The sequence below is a fragment of the Anabrus simplex genome, chromosome 9 (genome assembly GCF_040414725.1).
Source record: "Anabrus simplex isolate iqAnaSimp1 chromosome 9, ASM4041472v1, whole genome shotgun sequence".
Lineage (NCBI taxonomy): Eukaryota > Metazoa > Arthropoda > Insecta > Orthoptera > Tettigoniidae > Anabrus > Anabrus simplex.
Window position 1 is genome coordinate 158920674 of NC_090273.1, and position 26414 is coordinate 158947087.

A 26414-nucleotide genomic window follows, 5' to 3' on the forward strand; every position below is an offset into this window, starting at 1 on the left:
ATGAGAGAGCAACGGGAGTGCTAAAAGAGCAGGTGAAAAATCTGGAGAAGGAAGTGGCGTCCCTGAAGAATGAGCTCGGACTTTTTAACCAAGAAAAGACGAAGAAATGTATATATATCTACGGACTACAGGAAGAGCGAAATGAAGATAAAGTGAAGCCTATATATAAAGTGGTGGACCTCGTACAAAATAAACTGAAAATTAACTTCAGTGAAGTAGATATGGACGATGTAGAGAGAGTAGGAAAAGTGAAAGGCAGTAGACCAGTGAAAGTTAAGCTGAAGTCAACCTTAATGGCGGATATAGTGATAAAAAACGCTAGGAAATTACAAGGTGAAAAGATCTGGATAAATAGAGACTTAGGAAGAGAAGGAGTTGAGAATAGGAAAATCCTACGAAAGCATTTAGGCAGAGCTAGACATGAAGGCCTTAAAGCTTTTATTAAGAACCAAAGGCTGGTGGTAACGAACGTATTTGGTGGCGTGTTTGGTCCGTAGCAAAACAAAAATGTATGGAGGAAGAGATGAAAGGGGAAGACAAGCGATCGAATCGGCCAAAAGACAGACAGGAGGACGTACAAGAGGATGGAAGAAACGGGGCAACGATGGCTGAAGTGACGAGACAAGAGGAGGGAAGAAACGGGGCAACGATGGCTGAAGTGACGAGGCAAGAAAACTGCGCAGGGCAAGGTAATGTGAGTGGAAGATCAAGTCTGCAAGTTCAAGAAATGTTATTGGTTAGTGCTCCGCAAGGAAAAGAGGATTCATTGATTGCCGACCTGGGGGGTGACAAGAAAGAGAGAGACCTTATGTCTAAGGGGAGGAGCAGGAGCCTGAAAGATCTGTGGGGGAAAAGGAATAAAGGCTTACAAGGTAAAGAGAAGAAATATGACAATAAAGTGTCCAAGAATGATGGAAGGGAGGTAGAAGCTGATAATGAGAGGGTGACGAGGAGTAAAGAGAGTTGTTCGGAGGGTATGGAAAAAAGCTGTAACTAGGCTGGAAGGTAAGCTTTCTTAATATTGAAAGTGTATTGAGTAAAATATGCAATACAAAAGTGAAAAATTTAGTAGAAAGCTTTGATATTGTAGCGCTTGTGGAAACATGGCTAGAAATGGGCAGGGAGATAACTTGGGGAGGATTTACGGTGAGGCACAAGTCAAGGAAGAGATTGAGCAAAATGGGGTCGTGCTAGTTAAAGAAGATTTGAACGAACGTATAGAGTATATTGAGAGTGATATCGAAGGTTAGATATGGATAAGATTTAACATGGGGAGAGAGGCAGGGAGAGGGAAACGTGTATGTATGGCTTTTGCCTACCGTCACTCCAAGGTATCTCCATATGCAAATGATAACTTCTTCGAGGAATTGTTATTAGAAATTAACATAATTAGAGGGAGGTACGAGGAGGACGGAATATTGCTATTGGAAGACTGAAATGCCAGAATAGGCGAGCGAGGCCCGAGGTATAGTAAGGAAGAAGAACTGATAATAGGATCAGGAAGAAGTAGTAATGATAAGGTAATAAATAACTACGGTTGAAAACTTTTAGAATTCTGCGAAGTCGGGAATTTCTGCATTTTGAACGGGTATTGGGAGGGGAACAGAGAAGAAAAAATGACATATATTACTGAACAGGAAGGGAGCGTGAGTTCAGAGGACTAACATCAGTGTGGAAGATTGGAACGAATCGAACCACGTAACGAGAGAGGAAACTAAAGAGGAAGAGAAGAATAGTATGATAGAGGGAGGGAGTGGTTACATTAAATATATATGGGCAGAGAATTCAAAAGAAGACCTGGATGCGTTGATGGATAAAGAGATACAGTTAATTATAATTGGGTGGGAAAGGGCTCTGATGGAAAATAACACAAACAGAGCGCTCGAGCTGTTAGAGTACCCTATAAGGAGAGTGACTCGGGCAGTTGAGCACAACAGAAGGAAAAAACTGAAGGAAATGGATGGTATGATAGGGAATGTGAGGCTTGTAGAAGAGCAGCTCTAGGAGCATTAAAAGAGTACAGAACAAAAGATCGTGAAGCATTTTGTAGGCTGAGAAAAGAGTATAAAAGGAAAATTGCGGAGAAGAAGAAGAAGTGGTTGAAGGACCAATCAGAGCTAATAAATAGGGAATGTAGCATGAATCGGACTAAAAAAATTGGGAGAGAATACATATGATCAATAAAGGAGGGAAGGGTCCGAAGAAAATGAATATTGACTATGCAAAATGGGTGGCATATTTTAGCGACCTATTAGGAGGAAGGGACCATTGGGCGTATAAGGGAAGAAAGCAGGCCGTGTGGTCTAAAGTGGAAGTAAGCATCCACGAACTAGATAGGGATATCACGTTAGAAGAAGTTAAGGAGGTGATTGGGAATCTGAAGATAAAATCAGCGGTGGGGAGGAATGGTATTAGTAATGTATGCTGGAAATATAAGTAAATACGGTTAGATGGTAGAAGGAATTGTAAACCTATTCAATAGGATTTTCAGCGGAGCAAAGGTACCGAAGGAATGGGAGTATGGGATAATATGCCCAATATACAAAAAGAAAGGAAATAGAAATTTACCCAATAACTACCGAGGTATAACCCTGTTAGACGCATTGAGCAAATTGCACACAGGTGTCTTAGCCATTAGACTAAGAGACTGGGCCGAAAACAACGGCATAATCTCTAAATTCCAGGGAGGTTTCACGAGGGGGAGGCAAACAATACATAATATCATGATTGTGAAAATGCTAGCGGATAAATACGCTGTGTGGGAAAAAGGAAGCTTATTTCTGGCAGCAGTAGATTTTGAGAAAGCGCTCGACTCGGTAAGCAGAAAGGCGTTAATAGAAAAACTAGGGAGGTTGGGAGTCTCTAGGAAAATGATACGTGCGATAGAGGCGGTGTATCAAGGAGTATATAGTAGTGTTAAACTAGAGAACAATTTAATAAGCAAACCGATAGAATGCAAGCAGGGCCTCAAACAAGGGTGTAAATTATCGGCTATATTATTTATACTATTTATAAATTATATGTTGGATGAGCATGGAGGGGCTAGGTGGGCTGTACCGGCAGTGTGTAACATGGAGATCTCAGGACTGATTTTCGCAGATGATGTTCTGTTAACGACGCTGACTAGGGGTGGACTGAAGAAAAGTCTGGATAAACTAGTAGATTATGCAAATATGTGGTCGCTGAAAATTAACTATAATAAAACAAAGGTGATGATTGTAAGTAGAAGAAGGAGGGTAAAAAAGCAAGAGAATGGTGGATACAAGGGACAAGAATAGAGAAAGTATATTTATTAGAATATTTAGGAATGACAATGAACAGAAAAGGAGGTTGGGACGACCACATAAAGAAATGTAAGCTAAGGGGGTTTGCAGCACTTGCAGCAATAAAAATTCTAGTCGCCAAATACCCAGGAGCAAGCTACAAAATACTTAGGATACTACTAAAATCGCTGGTCATAAGCAGAGCTTTATATGGGATTGAATTGTGGGGATTAGAAAAGAAAAGGGACAGCCTGAATCAAATAATATACAAGTTCAGCAAAGCTGTTATGAGGCTACCGCAATGCACAGCTAATAATGGAGCGCTAATATTATGTGGGGAGTTCATTGATTTGGACTGTGTCAAAAGGGTGCTAAATTATTGTACTAGACTAAGACGAGGGAGTGGTGGCATTCTACTACAGGAATTATATAGATATGAACTGGAAGGAATGTATGATGAGGGTTGGCTAGCAAAAATCAAAAGTTATGTTGAGGAACTGGGTATGGGATATATTTGGCGAGAGGGATGGAAGGGGAGCAACAGCAGAATGCAGCGGGCCCTAAAAATGAGAATTAAGGCCATACAGACTCAGAAATGTTTGGAAGAATGTAGGGAATGGCCTTCGCTCAGCCTATTCTACAAGGTATACCAGTTCTCAAAATTAAGTATAAGATTTGGGGACGAAAGATTTAAGGGTGGGTTACTATGGTGGTTGATGGGGCTGCATAGAAACAAAGGGTAGAACAGGATCAGGAAGAACTCTCAGTGTATACCATGTGAGGCCGAACAAGGTGACGTACATTCTCTTTGTGACTGTATAGGAACAGAGAAATTAAGGTCAAAACTCCTAAATGTTAAACAGCAAAAAATGTGCAGACCAACAGATGAACAAAAAATTACTGTATGGATTGCAAATCAGTGGAAAAATGATAGTGGCCTGAATAAGATTTTATGCGCAGTCAGAAAACAATGTCTCAGAGAAATACGAGGTAGTATATGATGTAATGGCATGGAATGTAAATAGTGAAGTAGCCATCATAATCAGGTCAGCAAGAGACTGGCACTCAGTATTTTAGAGGCTAGGACAACGTCAGCATGTAGTAGTATTTTCATTAGACATGCTGACAGGGTAGGAGGTAGAAATAGGTTTACAGGGTTGCAACATCTTGCTTCTTATTATCATTGCCTTAACTTTACGTTAATTATTTTATTTTGCATGCCATTTTAATTTGTTAATTGCCATTGTTAGCTCACCTGCTGTTTGCCGAAATTCCATGGTCACTGGACCTCCGAGAAAGAGTTGTCCAAAGCCCTTATCCATATAGAATTTAATTTCTTGTACTTATATTATTTATTTATTTATTTAATTTTAATTTATAACCCGATGTGAAGAAGAACATGTATTGGGCGGAAGCCTGTTTGTTCAACAATAAATACAATAATATCAATACAATAACATTTCAGATGTGATGTGTTAACAGAGGGGATAATCTGTGACACTTTAGTGACATTTAGTTTATAATTTTGACAGTATGTCTACGTCGATGAATTATTTTGATTTAATGATATTTGAGGTCTAATGATTTCAATTTCTTATGGTTGACCGCATAATAGTAACGTTAGATGTTAGTTATTACGAGGAGAAAAGTGGGAAAGACTTTGAACAGATATACTCGACGTCTCGAATTAATTTTTACGTAACATTAAGCCCGTTCAAGATACAGTTAAATGTTAATAAATATTTAATGAATGTAACTTCACTAATATTTTTTATATGAGAAGTAAACTTTGTAAATTTTGAATATTTCTTTTATCTCATATACTTCATTAAAACTTAATGTGTTTTCCAGACTGTTCGAGGAATTTGATACACCATCCTCATCTTTCAAGATTCAAAAAATTTCAAATATTTAAATTAATATTAACAAACGAAATATTCAAAATACTAAAAACAACTCTGTTGGAATTGTAGGACAAAAAAAAGTCACGTGTACCACCCCATTTGTTCGAATTATTTTGTTGTCACATCAAGATTCGTCAGTAATTTACCTTAACGTAGCGATCATTTCCCATAATCATAGACATTCAGGATGGCAAAAGTTTATTTTATTTTGAATGAATAATGTATACTATTGATTGAATATCAAATATTCTTATTTCCCAACCTCATGTTAAATCCTGCCACTTGTATTTATTCAGTCAGTAATCTTGCCGAACTGAGCACCCCTGGGGTGTCTCTTGTTTACCGGCTAGACCTAGACCTAGTTACGGGCACAATACAGAAGAAAGTTTAGGTTGAATAAGTATATTTAATGAAAGAATTAGTAATGAACGCAGTATAATGAGGGTCCTGTATTTATCTATAAGACAATTGGTCTTTAGTAAGACAGATTTGAGACTGCTAAGCCATTTCTGTGGATATGTCAATGAGTGACGCGCGTGTCTATTTTACTCACGCCAAGTCATCAGAAAATAGTGCCTATAAAATGAGGTCTTTTAACCAGTTAATTTGTTAAGAATAAATTTTAAATGTTCGTGAACACTGCCGCTAGCAAGTTAGCAAGTTCGCGGTTACAGCAAAAACTCTTTTTAAAACAGTTCCACTAAGTCGGGAAAATTACGCAAATTTTCTTGGCAGCAAAAGGAAAATGCCTGGAGAGAGCGGATAGAGTCTATAAAATAAGAAGAAACGCCATATTGAAACCTCTGCATTTGTATCATTGAGGCTTGAGAGAGAGGGTTGAACTATTCAGTAAATCGATCGTCAAGAAGTAGACTAAATCCAGCAAACAGATTTTGGTCGATGTGGCCGGGGTCTTGACTCCAAGTGGAGATAGTAGTTCATTGCAGAAGTAATCTGATAAAAAGATGGCCAAGATACCGAAGTGGTATTTATGAAATTGTAAATAATTGTGTCGTAAAGAAAGTAATTCGTGCGCGGGTAACAAATACAACGCCTTATTTTTAGGAAACGTGAAAAAACAATGTAAAGCCGGAAATGTAAAAATGGCTAAATGAAATGACAGCGGGTCATAGGTGAGCCTTAAATGGAAGCTGACGTGCATATACGGTAGGTGAAATGCCATCTTACCGCCTATTATATCTTGTTTCATGATGTCAAACTTATTATGTATTTTTAATGGGGGTTTACAACGCAGTTGGTCACCCATATGTTTTCATGAATTTCCAAAATATGAGGAAAGGTCATTTGTTTTATTTTCTGTTTGGATAAAATTTAAAAGTATTATGAGCGCCGTGTGACATGTTGTAAATATTTATTAGTGAGGGTTACGGAGTGATATCACGTCCAAAGTAGATCGTAATTTCCGTGAATTTATTGCCTGTGTTTTTGTGATGTCAAGATGTTTTATTTGACATAAAAATTTTCTGTTTGAATTTTCATGGAATTGGCGCAAGAAATCCGTGGTTACCCATTTTCAATCGGGTGTCAGTGCGCTGTCGTGTTGAGTAATGCAGATCCGTGAATATCTGTCACGAAGTGTAATGCTATTCTATGTCCGTTCATAATGTGTCTAGTTGACAATAAATAACAGTAAAGTTTGTCAGCCATTTTTGTGAAAATCCAATTTTTAGAAATACCAGATCATTTCATGCGAAGTTGTTCATTATTAAAGTATTGTGCGTAATTTATGCGTCGTGGATTCTAAGGATTATTATTCCTGTTCTTTATGTCAGTGAGAGTCGTCGAGTTTGAGGCATGAGTTTGCCGTATGAGTTGAGATAGGATTTGCGAATCAGGTGATTGAATGCCTGTAATGATGCCGGGATTTTATGTGAGCCCGAGGAAGATATTTGCATAATGTTTGGGATGGAAAAGTGTGAGAGAATCCACGCAAGTGTTAATTTGCGACGTGTACAAATACTGAAGGACATTTAAAGTAAAATCTGTGTGCATATCTGTTTGGTCAGTAATATCGTATTTTAATTCTATTTGCAAAGTCGAAGATTTCATTCTTGTAGACCAGTTACGTATGGCATAGAACAGATGTTTGATATCAAAGATGACAACAAGGAGGCTCGTTTGTTTCCAATGCCGCCAGCTGATCGGAGTTCACAGGTCGAAGATAACGGGAGTTGTGGTGCTTGCTACGTGTTAAAAATGAGATTGCGCTCTTTGGAACGGAGATCATTAATGTGCGTGAACTAGTTGAATTTTCATCCGGGAATAACGTGTAGGTTATTAGATACTGCGAATTCGTTTAATTGAGATCGTAATGTATATTTGAAACCAAGAGGTTAGACTATAATGAGGGAATGCAGCCAATTTCAGAGTTGTTCAAAATATAGAGTGATGGTAGTGATGACTGATTTATTTTTGAGGGGTGCACAAAGCTTCATGGAAATGTTATGATGAGATATGACGTCGTAATTGGCTTACATTCTACGGCGAGTTACTTATGCAGATTTTTGTTGCGTACTCAATTATTAGGATTATCTAACTATTAATAATTGTTAGTATGAGATTAATCTTAAAGTGTGGTGACATGAAACGAGATATAATACTGGAAATAAATTATGTAATTTCTTCCAGCTGCATGAAAAAAAAGACGATAAACTTGATTAGAAAAAATAACTACTTCAGAATTTGAGTAGGGACTAGTTAAAGAAACCATTCGTCCGCGGTGTATGAATTTGTTGTTCATTAAGATTCATTAAATCATTTAAATTTATTAAATTATTAAATTAAGTGGAAACCGTATCTGTGACATAATTTTAAACCTAGTAAATAACATGAAGATGCATTCTGGAAATCGTAGTTAATTTTTCTGGTAAGTTCAAATATGAACGTAACGCTTAAGGGGACATATCCGAAGGTAATGGATTTTACTGCCACAAGGTATTGTGAGCGTAGTTGTTGTTGTATTATTTGACTTTGATTGATTGAGCATTAAAAGTGCTGGGATTAGTAAAGTGGAAACTTTTGTCATCGACCGATGTAACTTAATTGTGTATAGAATTCAGCTTAGAAACTTGAATGGTCATTCGGTCATATCCGCCTGTGGGTGGTGGTGGTTGTAGAATAACACTCACGGTATCCCCTGCCTGTCGTAAGAGGCGACTAAAAGAGGCCTTAGGGGCTCTGAACTTTGGAGCGTGGGTTGGCGACCACGGGGCCCTCAGCTGAGTTCCCCCTGTGGGTGGGGGTGGTAGAATAACACCCACGGTATCCCCTGCCTGTCGTAAGAGGCGACTAAAAGGGGCCTCAGGGGCTCTGAACTTTGGAGCGTGGGTTGGTGACCACGGGGCCCTCAGCTGAGTTCTGGCATTGATTCCACTTACTTGTGCCAGGCTCCTCACTTTCATCTATCCTATCCGACCTCCCTTGGTCAACTCTTGTTTTTTCCGACCCCGACGCTATTAGGTTTGCGAGGGCTAGGGAGTCTTTCATTTTCACGCCCTTCGTGGCCCTTGTCTTCCTTTGGCCGATGCCTTCATTTTTCGAAGTGTCGGACCCCTTCCTTTTTTTCTCTCTGATTAGTGTTATATAGAGGATGGTTGCTAGTTGTACTTCCTCTTAAAACAATAATCACCACCACCACCACCATCATTGGGTCAACAACCTCAGTGACATAGATTAGGGCCATATGCTACTGTAGCATAATTTTCCTGGCGGTTATCATTCACAATGTCTCTAAAGCAACTTAGAAGTTTAGATGTCGGTCCATGACATAGTCGCAGGTCATATCGATTAAATTAAGGGTCCATGCCGAACAACCACTGTGTGGCACACCCCGATTGAACTGCCTTAATTATACCCAGAGTCCAGAGTTCGTGTTACGAGGGCTGGACCATCAAGAATCATTATGATGGTACATGCAGTCTCACACGGAAGCTGAATTTAAGGATTTCCAGACTTTCTTTTCTTTATTTAATATTTGAGACAATGGTTTCTAGTAAGGATGCCCATTAGGCAGTTAAGTCAAAGGCTCAAACCAGTATTCTAGTCCTCTGTGTTAAATTATTGTGGTGTCAAGTGGACAAGTTTGAATCCAAAATATATCGATTTTAATATTTTCTTCCGTAATTTCATAAATAAATACGAATATTTTTGAATAGACCTTTTATTTGAGTGTATAGATTAGGGTTACTGAACCCTACCTTATACCTCAGCAAGTGACGAAGAACCCAAGACGACCGAAGAGACGGATCTCGTGAAAATTGCTGATAGGTAAGGAAGGTAGGTATCCTTCATAGTGGACGAAGGGTTCAGTATGGAGGCCTAGGGAGTCTATCATGTTCATGCCCTTCGTGGCCGTTGTCTTCATTTGGCGACATCTTCATTTTTCGAAGTGTCGGACCCCTTCCATTCATTCCCTCTGAGTAGTGTTATATGGTTGCCTGGTTGTACTTCCTCTTAAAGCAATAATCACCACCACCCCCACTTATGGCTCAGCATGAAAATCTACGCTGAGCATTTTAGACGGTATTCACCATAGTGGAGTTAGGCTGGCAACGGGAGCTTTCCGTACTAGGTCCATTCCCAGCCTACACGCTGAAGCGGGAGTATCACCTTTACGGATAAGGAGGCAGCAGTTACTGTTCACGTACGCTGCCAATATTCGTGAAATGCCCCTACATCCAGGCTATCAATGTATCTTTAGTACTAAGTAACACCAGAGGTACCAAGACCGGCAAAATTTGGGGGCGGTAGAATAACACCCACTGTTTCCCCTGCCTGTCGTAAGAGGCGACTAATCCCCCTGTGGGTGGGGGTGGTAGAATAACACCCACAGTTTCCCCTGCATGTCGTAAAAGGCGACTAATGCCCCTGTAGGTGGGGGCGGTAGAATAACACCCACGGTATCCCCTGCCAGTCGTAAGAGGCGACTAAAGTGGCTTCAGCGGCTCTGAACTTTGGAGCGTGGATTGGCGACCAAGGGGCCCTCAGCTGAGTTTTGGCATTGCTTCCACTTACTTGTGCCAGGCTCCTCACTTTCATTTATCCTATCCGACCTCCCTTCGTTAAATCCTTTTCAGACCCCGACGTTATTAGGTATGAAGGCCTAGAGAGTCTTTCATTTTCATGCCCTTCGTGGCCCTTGTCTTCCTTTGGCCGATTCCTTCATTTTTCGAAGTGTCGGACCCCTTCCATTTTTTCTCTCTGATTAGTGTTATAACCATTTCGGTCAAAAAAGCAAATTTCTTCAAGTCTTGGCATTTGATCCAGGTGCTTCTAAGACCGAGGTTCCATGTTTCCATCTCAGCAACCGACTCGCAAACTATGAGCCATCTGTCTTATTCCTTGGTGAAAAACTAAAGTACACCCCGTTCCCGAAATATCTAGGAGTCACACTGGACAGAACTCTGAGCTACATGGGACATCTCACCAAGTTCTCTCACAAAATCGCTACAAGGAATAACATCCTACACAAGCTTTGTGCCTCGGCTGACTGCTTACGATTAACGGGTATCAGTCTTGCCTACTCTGCAGCGGAATACTGTGCCCCGGTGTGTCTGGAAAGTGCACATGTGCATAAAATTGATACTAAGCTGAATGATAAAACGCGCTGCCTAACTGGTACTGTAAAGTCAACACCTCGCCATTGGTTACCCGTATTTGCTGCTGAGAGAAGCAAAGAAGATCTGGTCATCTCCCTCATTACCAGGTCTGTGTCGGTGCGACGTAAAGAAAATAGCAAATAATAATAATAATAATAATAACAATAATAATAATAATAATAATAATAATAATAATAATAATAATAATAATAATAATAATAATCACCACCAATCACCACTACCATATCCGACCTCCCTTGGTCAACTCTTGTTCTTTTCAGATCCCTACGGTATTGCCTATGGAGGCCTAGGGAGTCTTTAATTTTGATGCCCTGCGTTGCCCTTGCCTTCCTTTGGCCGATACCTTAATTTTTCGAAGTGTCGGACCCCTCCTATTTTTCTCTCTGATTACTGTTATATAGAGAATGGTTGCCTAGTTGTACTTCCTCTTAACACAATTCTCACTACCACAGGTACTTCAGTTTAATTGATTTTTAATATCGTGATCATAGCCACGGGACCTCCAGTTTAATGTCATTGTTAATATCGTGATCGTAGCCACGGGACCTCCAGTTCAATGTGATCGTTAATATCGTGATCGTGGCCACGGGACCTCCAGTTTAATGTCATTGTTAATATCGTGATCGTAGCCACGGGACCTCCAGTTTAATGTGATTGTTAATATCGTGATCATAGCGACAGGATCTCCAGTTTAATGTGATTGTTAATATCGTGATCATAGCGACGGGACCTCCAGTTTAATGTGATCGTTAATATCGTGATCATAGACACGGGACCTCCAGTTTAATGTCATTGTTAATATCGTGATCGTAGCCACGGGACCTCCAGTTTAATGTGATTGTTAATATCGTGATCATAGCGACGGGACCTCCAGTTTAATGTGATTGTTAATATCGTGATCATAGCGACGGGACCTCCAGTTTAATGTGATTGTTAATATCGTGATCATAGCGACGGGACCTCCAGTTTAATGTGATCGTTAATATCGTGATCATAGCCACGGGACCTCCAGTTTAATGTCATTGTTAATATCGTGATCGTAGCCACGGGACCTCCAGTTTAATGTGATTGTTAATATCGTGATCATAGCGACGGGACCTCCAGTTTAATGTGATTGTTAATATCGTGATCATAGCGACGGGACCTCCAGTTTAATGCGATCGTTAATATCGTGATCATAGCGACGGGACCTCCAGTTTAATGTGATCGTTAATATCGTGATCATAGCCACGGGACCTCCAGTTTAATGTCATTGTTAATATCGTGATCGTAGCCACGGGACCTCCAGTTTAATGTGATTGTTAATATCGTGATCTTAGCCACGGGACCTACAGTTTAATGTGATTGTTAATATCGTGATCATAGCGACGGGACCTCCAGTTTAATGTGATCGTTAATATCGTGATCATAGCGACGGGACCTCCAGTTTAATGTAATCGTTAATATCGTGATCATTGCCACGGGACCTCCAGTTTAATGTGATCGTTAATATCGTGATCATAGCCACGGGATCTCCAGTTTAATGTGATTGTTAATATCGTGATCATTGAGACGGGACCTGCAGTTTAATGTGATCGTTAATATCGTGATCATTGCCACGGGACCTGCAGTTTAATGTGATCGTTAATATCGTGATCATTGCCACGGGACCTCCAGTTTAATGTGATCGTTAATATCGTGATCATAGCGACGGGACCTCCAGTTTAATGTAATTGTTAATATCGTGATCATAGCGACGGGACATCCAGTTTAATGTCATTGTTAATATCGTGATCATAGCCACGGGACCTCCAGTTTAATGTGATTGTTAATATCGTGATCATAGCCACAGGACCTCCAGTTTAATGTGATCGTTAATATCGTGATCATAGCAACGGGACCTCCAGTTTAATGTGATTGTTAATATCCTGATCATTGCCACGGGACCTGCAGTTTAATGTGATCGTTAATATCGTGATCATTGCCACGGGACCTCCAGTTTAATGTGATTGTTAATATCGTGATCATAGCGACGGGACCTCCAGTTTAATGTGATTGTTAATATCGTGATCATAGCGACGGGACCTCCAGTTTAATGTGATTGTTAATATCGTGATCATAGCGACGGGACCTCCAGTTTAATGTGATTGTTAATATCGTGATCATAGCGACGGGACCTCCAGTTTAATGTGATTGTTAATATCGTGATCATAGCGACGGGACCTCCAGTTTAATGTGATTGTTAATATCGTGATCATTGAGACGGGACCTGCAGTTTAATGTGATCGTTAATATCGTGATCATTGCCACGGGACCTCCAGTTTAATGTGATCGTTAATATCGTGATCATAGCGACGGGACCTCCAGTTTAATGTAATTGTTAATATCGTGATCATAGCGACGGGACATCCAGTTTAATGTCATTGTTAATATCGTGATCATAGCCACGGGACCTCCAGTTTAATGTGATTGTTAATATCGTGATCATAGCCACAGGACCTCCAGTTTAATGTGATCGTTAATATCGTGATCATAGCAACGGGACCTCCAGTTTAATGTGATTGTTAATATCCTGATCATTGCCACGGGACCTGCAGTTTAATGTGATCGTTAATATCGTGATCATTGCCACGGGACCTCCAGTTTAATGTGATCGTTAATATCGTGATCATAGCGACGGGACCTCCAGTTTAATGTAATTGTTAATATCGTGATCATAGCGACGGGACATCCAGTTTAATGTCATTGTTAATATCGTGATCATAGCCACGGGACCTCCAGTTTAATGTGATTGTTAATATCGTGATCATAGCCACAGGACCTCCAGTTTAATGTGATTGTTAATATCGTGATCATAGCCACAGGACCTCCAGTTTAATGTGATCGTTAATATCGTGATCATAGCAACGGGACCTCCAGTTTAATGTGATTGTTAATATCCTGATCATTGCCACGGGACCTGCAGTTTAATGTGATCGTTAATATCGTGATCATTGCCACGGGACCTCCAGTTTAATGTGATTGTTAATATCGTGATCATAGCGACGGGACCTCCAGTTTAATGTGATTGTTAATATCGTGATCATAGCGACGGGACCTCCAGTTTAATGTGATTGTTAATATCGTGATCATAGCGACGGGACCTCCAGTTTAATGTGATTGTTAATATCGTGATCATAGCGACGGGACCTCCAGTTTAATGTGATTGTTAATATCGTGATCATAGCGACGGGACCTCCAGTTTAATGTGATTGTTAATATCGTGATCATTGAGACGGGACCTGCAGTTTAATGTGATCGTTAATATCGTGATCATTGCCACGGGACCTGCAGTTTAATGTGATCGTTAATATCGTGATCATTGCCACGGGACCTCCAGTTTAATGTGATCGTTAATATCGTGATCATAGCGACGGGACCTCCAGTTTAATGTAATTGTTAATATCGTGATCATAGCGACGGGACATCCAGTTTAATGTCATTGTTAATATCGTGATCATAGCCACGGGACCTCCAGTTTAATGTGATTGTTAATATCGTGATCATAGCGAAAGGACCTCCAGTTTAATGTGATTGTTAATATCGTGATCATAGCCACAGGACCTCCAGTTTAATGTGATCGTTAATATCGTGATCATAGCAACGGGACCTCCAGTTTAATGTGATTGTTAATATCCTGATCATTGCCACGGGACCTGCAGTTTAATGTGATCGTTAATATCGTGATCATAGCGACGGGACCTCCAGTTTAATGTGATTGTTAATATCGTGATCATAGCGACGGGACCTCCAGTTTAATGTGATCGTTAATATCGTGGTCATCGCAACTACCCCCCCCCCTGAGGGTGGGGGCAGTAGAATAACACCCACGGTGTCCCCTGCCTGTCGTAAGAGGCGACTAAAAGGGGCCCCAGGGACTCTGAACTTTGGAGCGTGGGTTGGCGACCACGGGGCCCTTAGCTGAGTCCTGGCATTGCTTTTATTTACTTGTGCAAGGCACCACACTTTCATCTATCCTATCCGACCTCCCTTGGTCAACTCTTGTTCTTTTCCGACCCCGAAGCTATTAGGTTTGCGAGGGCTAGGGAGTCTTTCATTTTCACGCCCTTCGTGGCCCTTGTCTTCTTTTGGCCGATAAATTCATTTTTCGAAGTGTCGGACCCCCTCCGTATTTTCCCTCCGATTAGTGTTATGTGGAGGATGGTTGCCTAGTTGTACTCCCTTTTAAAACAATAATCACCACCATCACCACCACCACTACCACCACCACCACCACCTCCACTATCCCCTGCCTATCCTAAGAAGCGACTGAAAGGGGCCTCAGAGTCTTTGAACTATGGAGCGTGGGTTGGCGACCACGGGGCCCTCAGCTGAGTCCTGGCATTGCTTTTATTTACTTGTGCCAGGCACCACACTTTCATCTATCCTATCCGACCTCCCTTGGTCAACAGTTGTTCTTTTCCGACCCCGACGGTATTACGTATGGAGGCGTAGGAAATCTTTCATTTTCATGCCCTTCGTGGCCCTTGTCTTCCTTTGGCCGATACATTCATTTGTCGAAGTGTCAGGTCCCTTCCATTCCTTTCACTCTGATTAGTGTTATATAGAGGATGGTTGCCTAGTTGTACTTCCTCTTAAAACGATAATCACCACCACCACCACCACAAGGGTATGGCCATCAGAAAATTCACATATGTTTCACGAGACGTCACTTTATCCAGAAAAAGTTGGAGGGTGCTGTGCGATATCCGGTCACAAGGCCAATGGACTAACTTTATTTAAAGAACTCTTAATACGGATGTACACTGACTGACAGAGCAAATGCAACACTAAGAAGGAGTGGTTCGAAAGGGATGAAAGTTGGGGAAAAAACAGAGACGGCACGGACGAATAATTGATGTTTATTTCAAACCGATATGCAGGTTACACAATGCGCACGGCATCGACTCAGTAGGATGTAGGACCACCGCGAGCGGCGATGCACGCAGAAACACGTCGAGGTACAGAGTCAATAAGAGTGCGGATGGTGTCCTCAGGGATGGTTCTCCATTCTCTGTCAACCATTCGCCACAGTTGGTCGTCCGTACGAGGCTGGGCCAGAGTTTGCAAACGGCGTCCAATGAGATCCCACACGTGTTCGATTGGTGAGAGATCCGGAGAGTACGCTGGCCACGGAAGCATCTGTACACCTCGTAGAGCCTGTAGGGAGATGCGAGCAGTGTGTGGGTGGGCATTATCCTGCTGAAACAGAGCATTGGGCAGCCCCTGAAGGTACGGAAGTGCCACCGGCCGCAGCACATGCTGCACGTAGCGGTGGGCATTTAACGTGCCTTGAATACGCACTAGAGGTGACGTGGAATCATACCCAATAGCGCCCCAAACCATGATGCCGCGTTGTCTAGCGGTAGGGCGCTCCACAGTTACGGCCGGATTTGACCTTTCTCCACGCCGACGCCACACGCGTCTGCGGTGACTATCACTGACAGAACAGAAGCGTGACTCATCGGAGAACACGACGTTCCGCCATTCCCTCATCCAAGTCGCTCTAGCCCGGCACCATGCCAGGCGTGCACGTCTATGCTTTGGAGTCAATGGTAGTCTTCTGAGCGGACGCCGGGAGTGCAGGCCTCCTTCAACCAATCGACGGGAAATTGTTCTGGTCGATATTGGAACAGCCAAGGTGTCTTGCACATGCTGAAGAATGGCAGTTGACGTGGCGTGCGGGGCTGCCACCGCTTGGCGGCGGATGCGCCGATCCTCGCGTGCTGACGTCACTCGGGTTGCGCCTGGACCCCTCGCACGTGCCACATGTCCCTGCGCCAACCATCTTCGCCACGGGCGCTGCACCGTGGACACATCCCTATGGGTATCGGCTGCGATTTGACGAAGCGACCAACCTGCCCTTCTCAGCCCGATCACCATACCCCTCGTAAAGTCGTCTGTCTGCTGGAAATGCCTCCGTTGACGGCGGCCTGGCATTCTTAGCTATACACGTGTCCTGTGGCACACGACAACACGTTCTACAATGACTGTCGGCTGAGAAATCACGGTACGAATTGGGCCATTCGCCAACGCCGTGTCCCATTTATCGTTCGCTACGTGCGCAGCACAGCGGCGCATTTCACATCATGAGCATACCTCAGTGACGTCAGTCTACCCTGCAATTGGCATAAAGTTCTGACCACTCCTTCTTGGTGTTGCATTTGCTCTGTCAGTCAGTGTATATAAGAGCATTTTCACGGAATTCATGGAGCAGCTAGACGACACCGATCCTATGCAGGAATATTTTCAACAGGATGGCGCCACCTGTCGCACTTCCAATGAATCCATAGCACACATCGGCAGCTTCTTCGAGAACCGTGCTATCTCTAAAGATTTTTGGCCTGCAAGATCCCCAGACTTGACGTCAGCAGATTCTTTTCTGTGGGTCCATCTCAAGGAAAGATTCTACAGAAACAAACCACTAACCATCCAAAATGTTCGGAGAAACTTCAAAACCGAAATAATGAATATTGACGTCGACGTCCCCCTGTGGGTTGGGGCGGTAGAATAACACAGACGGTCTCCCCAGCCTGTCGTAAGAGGCGACTAATAAGGGCTCCAGGGGCTCTGAACCTTGGAGCATGTGTTGGCGACCACGGGGCCCTTAGCTGGGTCCTGGCATTCCTTCCACTTACTTGTGCCAGGCCCCTCACTTTGATCTGTCGTATCCGACCTCTCTTGGTCAACTCTTGTTCTTTTCCTACCCCGACGCTATTAGGTTTGCGAGGGCTAGGGAGTCTTACGTGTTCACGCCATTTGTGACCCTTGTCCTTCTTTGACCGATATCTTCATTTTTCGAAGTGTCGGACCCCTTCCATTCTTTCCCTCTGAGTAGTGTTATATGGTTGCCTAGTTGTACTTCCTCTTAGAACAATAATCACCACCACCAGTCACCACTCATAGCAACCAGACCTCCTGTTTAACGTGATCGTTAATATAGTGATCATAGCAACCAGACCTCTAGTTTAACGTGATCGTTAATATCGTAACCATAGCCACTAGACATCCAGTTTAATCTGATCGTTAATATCGTTATCATAGCCACGGGACATCCAGTTTAACGTGATTGTTAATGTCGTGATTACAGCAACTAGACCTCCAGTTTAACGTGATCGTTAATATCGTAATCATAGCCACTAGACATCCAGTTTAATGTGATCGTTAATTTCGTTATCATAGCCACGGGGCATCCAGTTTAACGTGACCGTTTATATCGTTACCATAGCCACGGTACCTCCAGTTTAACGTGATTGTTAATATCGTGGTCATAACAACTAGATCTCCAGTTCAACGTGATTGTTAATATCGTGATCATAGCCACGGGACCTCCACTTTAACGTGATCGTTAATATCGTGATCATGGCAACCAGACTTCCAGTTTAACGTGATTGTTAATATGGTGTTCATAACCACGGTTCCTCCAGTTTAACGTGATGGTTAATATCGTGATCATAGCAACCAGACCTCCAGTTTAACGTGATTGTTAATATCCCATTCATTGCCACGGGACCTCCAGTTTAACGTGATCGTTATTATCGTGATCGTAGCCACGGGACCTCCAGTTTAATGTGGTTGTTAATATCGTGATCATAGCCACGGGACCTCCAGTTTAACGTGATCGTTAATATCGTGATCATAGCCACAGGACTTCCAGTTTAATGTGATTGTTAACGTCGTGATCATAGCAACTAGATCTCCAGTTTAACGTGATTGTTAATATCGTATTCATAGCCACGGGACCTCCAGTTTAATGTGATTGTTAATATCCCATTCATAGCCACGGGACCTCCAGTTTAACGTGATCGTTAATATCGTGATCATAGCAACCAGACCTCCAGTTTAACGTGATTGTCAATATTCCATTCATAGCCACGGGACGTCCAGTTTAACGTGATCGTTAATATCGTGATCGTACCCACTTGGCCCTCAGTTTAATATGATTGTTAATATCGTGATCGTAGCCACGGGACCTCCAGTTTAACGTGATCGTTAATGTCGTTATCATAGCCACGGGACCTCCGGTTTAACGTGATCGTTAATATCGTGATCATAACAACTAGACCTCCAGTTTAACGTGATCGTTAATATCGTGATTATAGCAACTAAACCTTTAGTTTAACGTGATTGTTAATATCGTGATCGTAGCCACGGGACCTCCAGTTTAACGTGATCGTTAATATCGTGATCATAGCCACAGGACTTCCAGTTTAATGTGATTGTTAATGTCGTGATTATAGCAACTAGACCTCCAGTTTAACGTGATCGTTAATATCGTAATCATAGCCACTAGACATCCAGTTTAATGTGATTGTTAATATCGTGATCTTAGCCACGGGACTCTAGGTTAACGTGAGTGTTAATATCGTGATCATAGCCACAGGACTTGCAGTTTAATGTGATTGTTAATGTCGTGATTATAGCAACTAGACCTCCAGTTTAACGTGATCGTTAATATCGTAATCATAGCCACTAGACATCCAGTTTAATGTGATTGTTAATATCGTGATCTTAGGCACGTGACTCTAGGTTAACGTGAGTGTTAATATCGTGATCATAGCCATGGGACCTCCAGTTTAACGTGGAATCTGAATCACATCGATGTGACTCTTCGTTTCTCCCTGTGATGGCGGCGATTCGAACAACGGGTGCCCTTATGTGAACTGAGCGACTGGTCTAACATGTCCCCTCTCAACAGACGAAAGAAGAAATCCCATAGCGCCTCAGCCCTAATAGGGGTTGACCTCCATGGGATTGCTGTACAGCCCAAATGCCTGTAGATAAAGAGGTGGTCACCTCAACGATCCTTCTCAGCAATTTTTTTTCTTTTCTAGTCCGGGGACAGAACACCTTAATTGTTCTCAGACAGGCGTGATGGACCACGAAATATCCAGGTAAAACTCCATGATCTGCATAGATATCCAACACCGTGCTCCGAGGTAAACGAGCGGTATGACCACACTGATTTGGTTGGTTCTGCTGTTCACCAATTAATATCAACCCTCCTTCAGTGGAATAGTTTCTTCCTCAAGATTTCTAAATATAAAAGGATGAAAGGAAGAAAGAAAAAGCGAATTCTTACGCCTTCCTCAGTAACGGGCGGTAAAACTCCAAGCTCTGAAATTAAATCCTCATTGTCACCGTATTTCCATAAAAGAGGGAAGAGACAAACTTTGTGTTATTCCCTCTAGTAACTTAATTTTCTTACTTTAAAACTCAAACGATTCTCCGCAAAAGTCGTGGAAAGGAATATAGAAGTTTGCTTATTTCCAACTCTGGTGCGACACATTGTCCTCTTCAAAGATATAAAAATTACTTTCAAGTTTGGAATAGGAACGACGATGGTGTTGCGGAAGATAATGCAGGCTGAGACAGTGATTCATTTATATTATATTTCTACAGTATTTCATCATTATTCACCTGCTTAGTTGAAAGGTCAGTAGTGGGGGCGGTAGAATAACACCCACGGTATCCCCTGCCTGTCGTAGAAGGCGACTAAATGGAGTCCCAGGGGCTCCGAACTTTGGAGTGTGGTTTGGCGACCACGGGGCTCTTGGCTGAGTCTTGGCATTGCTTCCAGTTACTTGTGCCAGGCTCCTCAGTTTCATCTGTCCTATCCGATCTTCCTTGGGCAACGCTTGTTCTTTTCCGACCCCGACGGTAGCCCCAGGGGCTCTGAACTTTGGAGCGTGGGTTGGCGACCACGGGGCCCTTAGCTGAGTCCTGGCATTGCTTCCACTTACTTGTGCCAGGCTCCTCACTTTCATCTATCCTATCCGACCTCCCTTGGTCAACTCTTGTTCTTTTCCGACCCCGACGCTATTAGGTTTGCGAGGGCTAGGGAGTCTTTCATTTTCACGCCCTTCGTGGCCCTTTCCTTTCTTTGACCGATATCTTCATTTTTCGAAGTGTCGGATCCCTTCTATTTTTCCTTCTGATTAGTGTTATATAGAGGATGGTTGCCTAGTTGTACTTCCTCTTAAAACAATAATCACCACCACCACCCCGACGGTATTACGTATGGAGGCCTAGGGAGTCTTTCATTTTCACGCCCTTCGTGGCCCTTGTCTTCCTTTGGCCGATATCTTCATTTTTCGAAGTGTCGGACCCCTTCCATTTTTCTCTCTGATTAGTGTTATATAGAGGATGGTTGCCCAGTTGTACTTCCTCTTAAAACAATAATCACCACCACCACCACTGACACGAAACATTTCTTTCGTGAATGTGGAACCTCAATGAAAGAATATATATATTGTGACAGTTTCGATAGGCCAGATGGCTTGAATATGTGAGACCGAGTTGCATATCTTGGAGTTAGTGCTCTTTGAATTCATATTGATTTCACCTCTGGACTTAGTACTCTTCTAATTAATTGATTTAAGCCGTAAGACTTCGTACTGGTGTCGGCGGTTTTGGAATGAACCTGTTTAAGGAAGAAAGAAAGAAGAAAGGAAGAAAAAGAAAGAGAAACGCGCTTTGCGAGCGTACGATAAACCTGAAGGCTGTCACCGGCTGTGTCCAACTTAGCAAATTAATAATAATAATAATAATAATAATAATAATAATAATAATAATAATAATAATAATAATAATAATAATAATAATAATAATAATAATAATAATAATAATAATAACATTTCTGATTATTATTTTGCGAGTAATGGTATACCATTAACATAGTTGTGAATTTGACGAAAGTTTCCGGTCTGAGCACGCGTGTGCAATGCTTCAAGGACTCCAGCTCGCCAGCTGATGTTGGAAGTAGGTTACTGGGTCAGTGAGTCGCTGAACGTTAGTCTTCTTCGACACGCCGTTCAGGCGAAGGACTTGCTTCGATAGCGGACAGTTATACCTTCTGCGGGATCTGAAGAAGTAGAACTTTGATTTGAAGTAACTGTATGCCCCGCAAATATATATCACTTGGGCTATTCTGTTTGTCAACGCACATAATATAATAGACGTCAAGAAAAGTCGAGCTTCCTACAGTACATATTCTTTGGACAATATTTCCAGGAATTGGTGGTGTGACAAATTTACTAATTATTATTGTACAAGTTTCAGCTTGAAATCCAAAAAGAGGACAGCTACAAATTTCACCATGGTGATGTTACCCAACGCCGTGTGTGTGAGTGCTGAGATGGAGGCGCAAACCGAGACAGTAGCTTACAGCGATGGGTTAAGAGGAAGGCACATTATTGTACTATTAAGGACGACCAGCCGTCTAGCATCATGAAGACATCGTAAAGCTAAGTCGACGCAGTCGTATAATAAATATATGTTCTTTAGTGGGATAGTTATGTAGTTATAATTTGTAACTGGCCTTTCATTTTGGTATAGTTGTGTAGTTGCAGCACTTTGCCATATAGAAGTATCAGTAGATGATATTCACATACTAGTTTCCGTCAGATAGGGTTAATATAATATTGAATGGTATATGTGATTTTGAATTATGCTCGACGATTCAGTTGGTAATAATTCTCATGATTCCACTTTATAAATTCGACATGACTGGTGGAAATGATGTCAGAATCTTCGAGTACCTAAATTAGATTTTCTCGGATGTACAGTCGTCCCACTGAAGCGGATTATAATTGCAAGGGGTATCTGAAAAATGATTCCGTTAGTTTGAATCAGAACTCGTTAATGTAAATGCCATATAACAATAGTTTAATCGAGACACGAAAACCGGTAGATGGATTGGATCTACCCCCTGCGGGTGGGGGCGGTAGAATAATACCCACGGTATCCCCTGCCTGTCGTAAGAGGCGACTAAAAGGGGCCTCAGGGACTCTGAACTTTGGAGCGTGGGTTGGCGACCACGGAGCCCTCAGCTGAGTCCTGACATTGCTTCCACTTACTTGTGCCAGGCTCCTCACTTTCATCTATCCTATTCGACCTCCCTGGGTCAACTCTTGTTCTTTTCTGACCCCGCCGCTATTAGGTTTGCGAGGGCTAGGGAGTCTTTCATTTTCACGCCATTCGTGGCCCTTGTCTTGCTCTGCCCGAAATCTTCATATTTCGAAGTGTCGGATCCCTTCCATTTTTTCGTCTGATTAGTGTTATATAGAGGATGGCTGCCTAGTTGTACTTCCTCTTAAAACAATAATCACCACCACCTGGATTGGATCTTCGAGATATCGAAGATAATTGTATACGCGTAGGAATTGTTGCGTGAGGCTATTGTGATGAATGTGTGACATCCAGGGGGAATCAAAATGTATCGTCGTGTGATATGGGTCATTATAATAGATTTCACTATTATTAACATGATAATTTTGCGTCTTCGAGACAGATAAAATGGCAGTGCATAATAGATGTATTATGTCTGCGAGAGTAAAGTCACGCCATGATTATAGATGATGATTATTGATGCAAATTTTCATATGTTAAATATTTGCATGATTTTGGATAACTAGTCTGCGTATATTTGCTTTTGACTACGTCTTCGATGAATTATATCTAATTTGGTTCTATCCCGAGTTCTCCGTAAATTGTAACTTTAATATTTGCGTTAACTCACAGTGGTTCTGGATCAATCTTCGAGATCTTTCCCGAATTTGAGACCTTTCCCGAACGTCGAGGACTTTCATCCGGGTCATCTACCCCCTCTGGAGACACCATGACCTTGACGTCGGTGTGGGGGCTTGTGTGCTTGTTGTTCCAGAGGGCTGTGCCAGCTCAGGGTTACCCATGCTTGATTGGCCTCGGTGTAGGGTCAGACTAATAAGGTGCCCCCGAGTTGCTTGAGAGCTGTCTGTGCTGTTTATTCTTCATCACTATTTCTACCCTTCTATTCTCACCTTCTTAAATTTTATTCCTCTTTCTGCCTGGTCAACCTCTCTGCCTCGGGTAGATTAGGTTAGGATGGAGGTTTTATCCTCCCCCCAATCGCAAGTTTCGGGTCGTGGCGATGTGATGCATGGCTACTGGGAGAGTAGTTCCTAGCGACCCCCTCCAGATACCGCGCGCCCCCTGAAGTATATAGCCTTGCCTTCGGTACATCTCCTTGGCTCTGCCGAAAGTCGACTTCATATTTCCGCAGTACTCGTGGGACCAAAGACGGAACCTCTTTCACTTCCTTCTTTATCAAAGGGTGGCACCCTTCAAAAACAGTGTCAAAGATGGTAAAAAACGTAAGCGGTATACTCCAGTTCCTGTAGACTACATAAGTGACGAACGTCTTCCTCGATTCCTGGTTGCTTCCAGGGTCGATGGTAAAAGTTTCCTTGACGGATGTCCTTTTATGATAAGCAATTCAATTGAAGAAATTGTTGCTGGTAAAGTCGACGAGATGCGCAAGCTGCGAGATGTATCCGTACTTATCAAGACATCTACGGCTGAACAGTCCAGACGGCTACTTAAAGCCAAGTTATTCGGAAAGGTAGAGGTGAAAATCGAGAAACACCAAACCCTTAACTCCTCCAAGGGAGTTATTTTTGCACAGGGATTTGGTTAAGTCTTCCGATGATACAATGATCCGGTACCTAGCACGTCGGGGTGTAACCGACGTGAAGAGGTTGAAGAGGCGTGTGGGTGTTAAGCTACTCGATATGGGTGCTTTCATCCTTACCTTCGACGCTCAGACCGTACCTGAACGAATAAAAGTAGCAATGTATCGTCTGATTGATCGTCCGTACATTCCACCACCAATGAGGAGTTATAACTGTCAAAAGATTGGCCACACCTCATTGCGATGTACAGGTACGATGACCTTCAAAATGTGTGTGAAGTGCGAGCATGTTGGGGTTGACTGAACACCACCACCCGAGTGCGTCAACTGCTCAGGTGCGCATGCTCCAATCTCCAAGGAGTACCCCACATTCAAGCAGGAGAAGAAGATCCAGGAGTTAAAAACGGTGGATAAGCTATCGTATCTAGACGCCCGGAGGAAGTTTAAGTCCATGGCTGCTCCGGAGTTCTCCATCTCCTTCGCTGAAAAGGTCGCAAATGTGCGAATCACTCCACAGAGTTTTGTACAGAACACCAGTACTGAAAATACATCTATAAGTCCAAGCCAGCAACGAAAGAAAATAGCTAAAGAAACTGGAGCTTTAACAGCACAAGTATCGAAAAGTGTGTTATTGCAGATGTTGCCTGGGAAGGCTGTTTCCCAGGAACATTCGGCTGGGAAGTCCTCCCCCAACAGGGCGGGGAGAAAGACTTCCCCAAATAGGGATGGAAAGTTGAACCCTCCTTCCAATGCCAAGACCACAAAGGAGGAGAAGGTGAAGCCACAGAGCTCCCTTCAGAAATTGGAGGAGAAGCCTTCTCCAACTCAATCTGGGGTCACGGGATCACCGAAGAAATCCGGCAAACCATCTTCCGGCTCACCTCCAGAAAAGATAGAAGGTGGGTAAGAACGAGATGCCCCGACGCCTTCTTGTTCGATCACTTACTGGAGAATCTAATTATCCCAGGAAGAAGGCCCACTGTTCGCGATCAATGACATCACCGCCCGCGGAGGGTCCAATCACCGCGCCTCCTTCTGAGGAGACAATGGAAACTGAGCCACTCATTGTCGTGGATGGTGATTGTGACAATAACGATACCGACAAAGACAGCGAAGGAACCTGGCAGGTATTGGACCGAACGAAGGGCAAGAAATTGCTCTGAACTCGAAGCTTTACCTACCCACACAATGGCACTAATGCAATGGAACGGCAATAGTTACCACAGTCGCCTATCTGAATTACGTCAACTGATATCCATCTATGCGGCCTCTGTAGACTGTCTACAGGAATCTTGTTTGAGACCTGGACACGACACGACTCTGAGAGGATATCGTCTTTATTCCAAAGACAGAGTAGCTGTGGATGGCACGCCAACTGGGGGCGTTTGTACCCTAGTTCGCTCCGACATCTTCAGCGAAGAAGTATCGCTCCGTACTCAGCTACATGCAGTTGCAGTTCGCACTGCGTTGCCAGTAATGACAACGGTTTGCAACGTGTACTTTCCACCGGATTATAACCTTGACATTCGAGCACTACAAGATTTGATCAGTCAGCTGCCTCCTCCTTTCCTCATGCTGGGAGACGTGAACGCCCGTAACATAATGCGGAGTTCTCCGTCTTCCTGTTCTAGGGGGAGGATGCTCGAGCGAAGGATCAACTTATTTGATCTTTGCGTGCTTAACACAGCGGAACCGACACATTTCAGCAGCGCACATGACATATTCTCACACATAGAGATCATTTTGTGCAGCCGTGCGCTAGTTCCCCTGCTACGGTTGCAAGTACACGACCACTTCCCAATAATTATTTCTCTCTTGAATCAAAGACAGTCCGAAGTACCAAAGCGCTGGTTACTTCGGCGGGCAAATTGGCCAGAAATTCCAAAACGCGCAGTGATGGCTGATGATATGCTAGAGTCTGTTGACGACCACGTTTCTTCCATTACTACTGGAATTTTGGCTGCTGCGGAGGAAACAATTCCTTCCTCATCCGGTATTCGTCGCCGGAAACAGGTCGCATGGTGGACGGATGAAATTGCAGCAGCCATACGTGATCGCCGACGGGCTATTAAGCTTTATCGTCGGGATCTTACGATGGCCAATCATATCACATTTAAGCGTCTGCGCGCGAAGGCCCGTT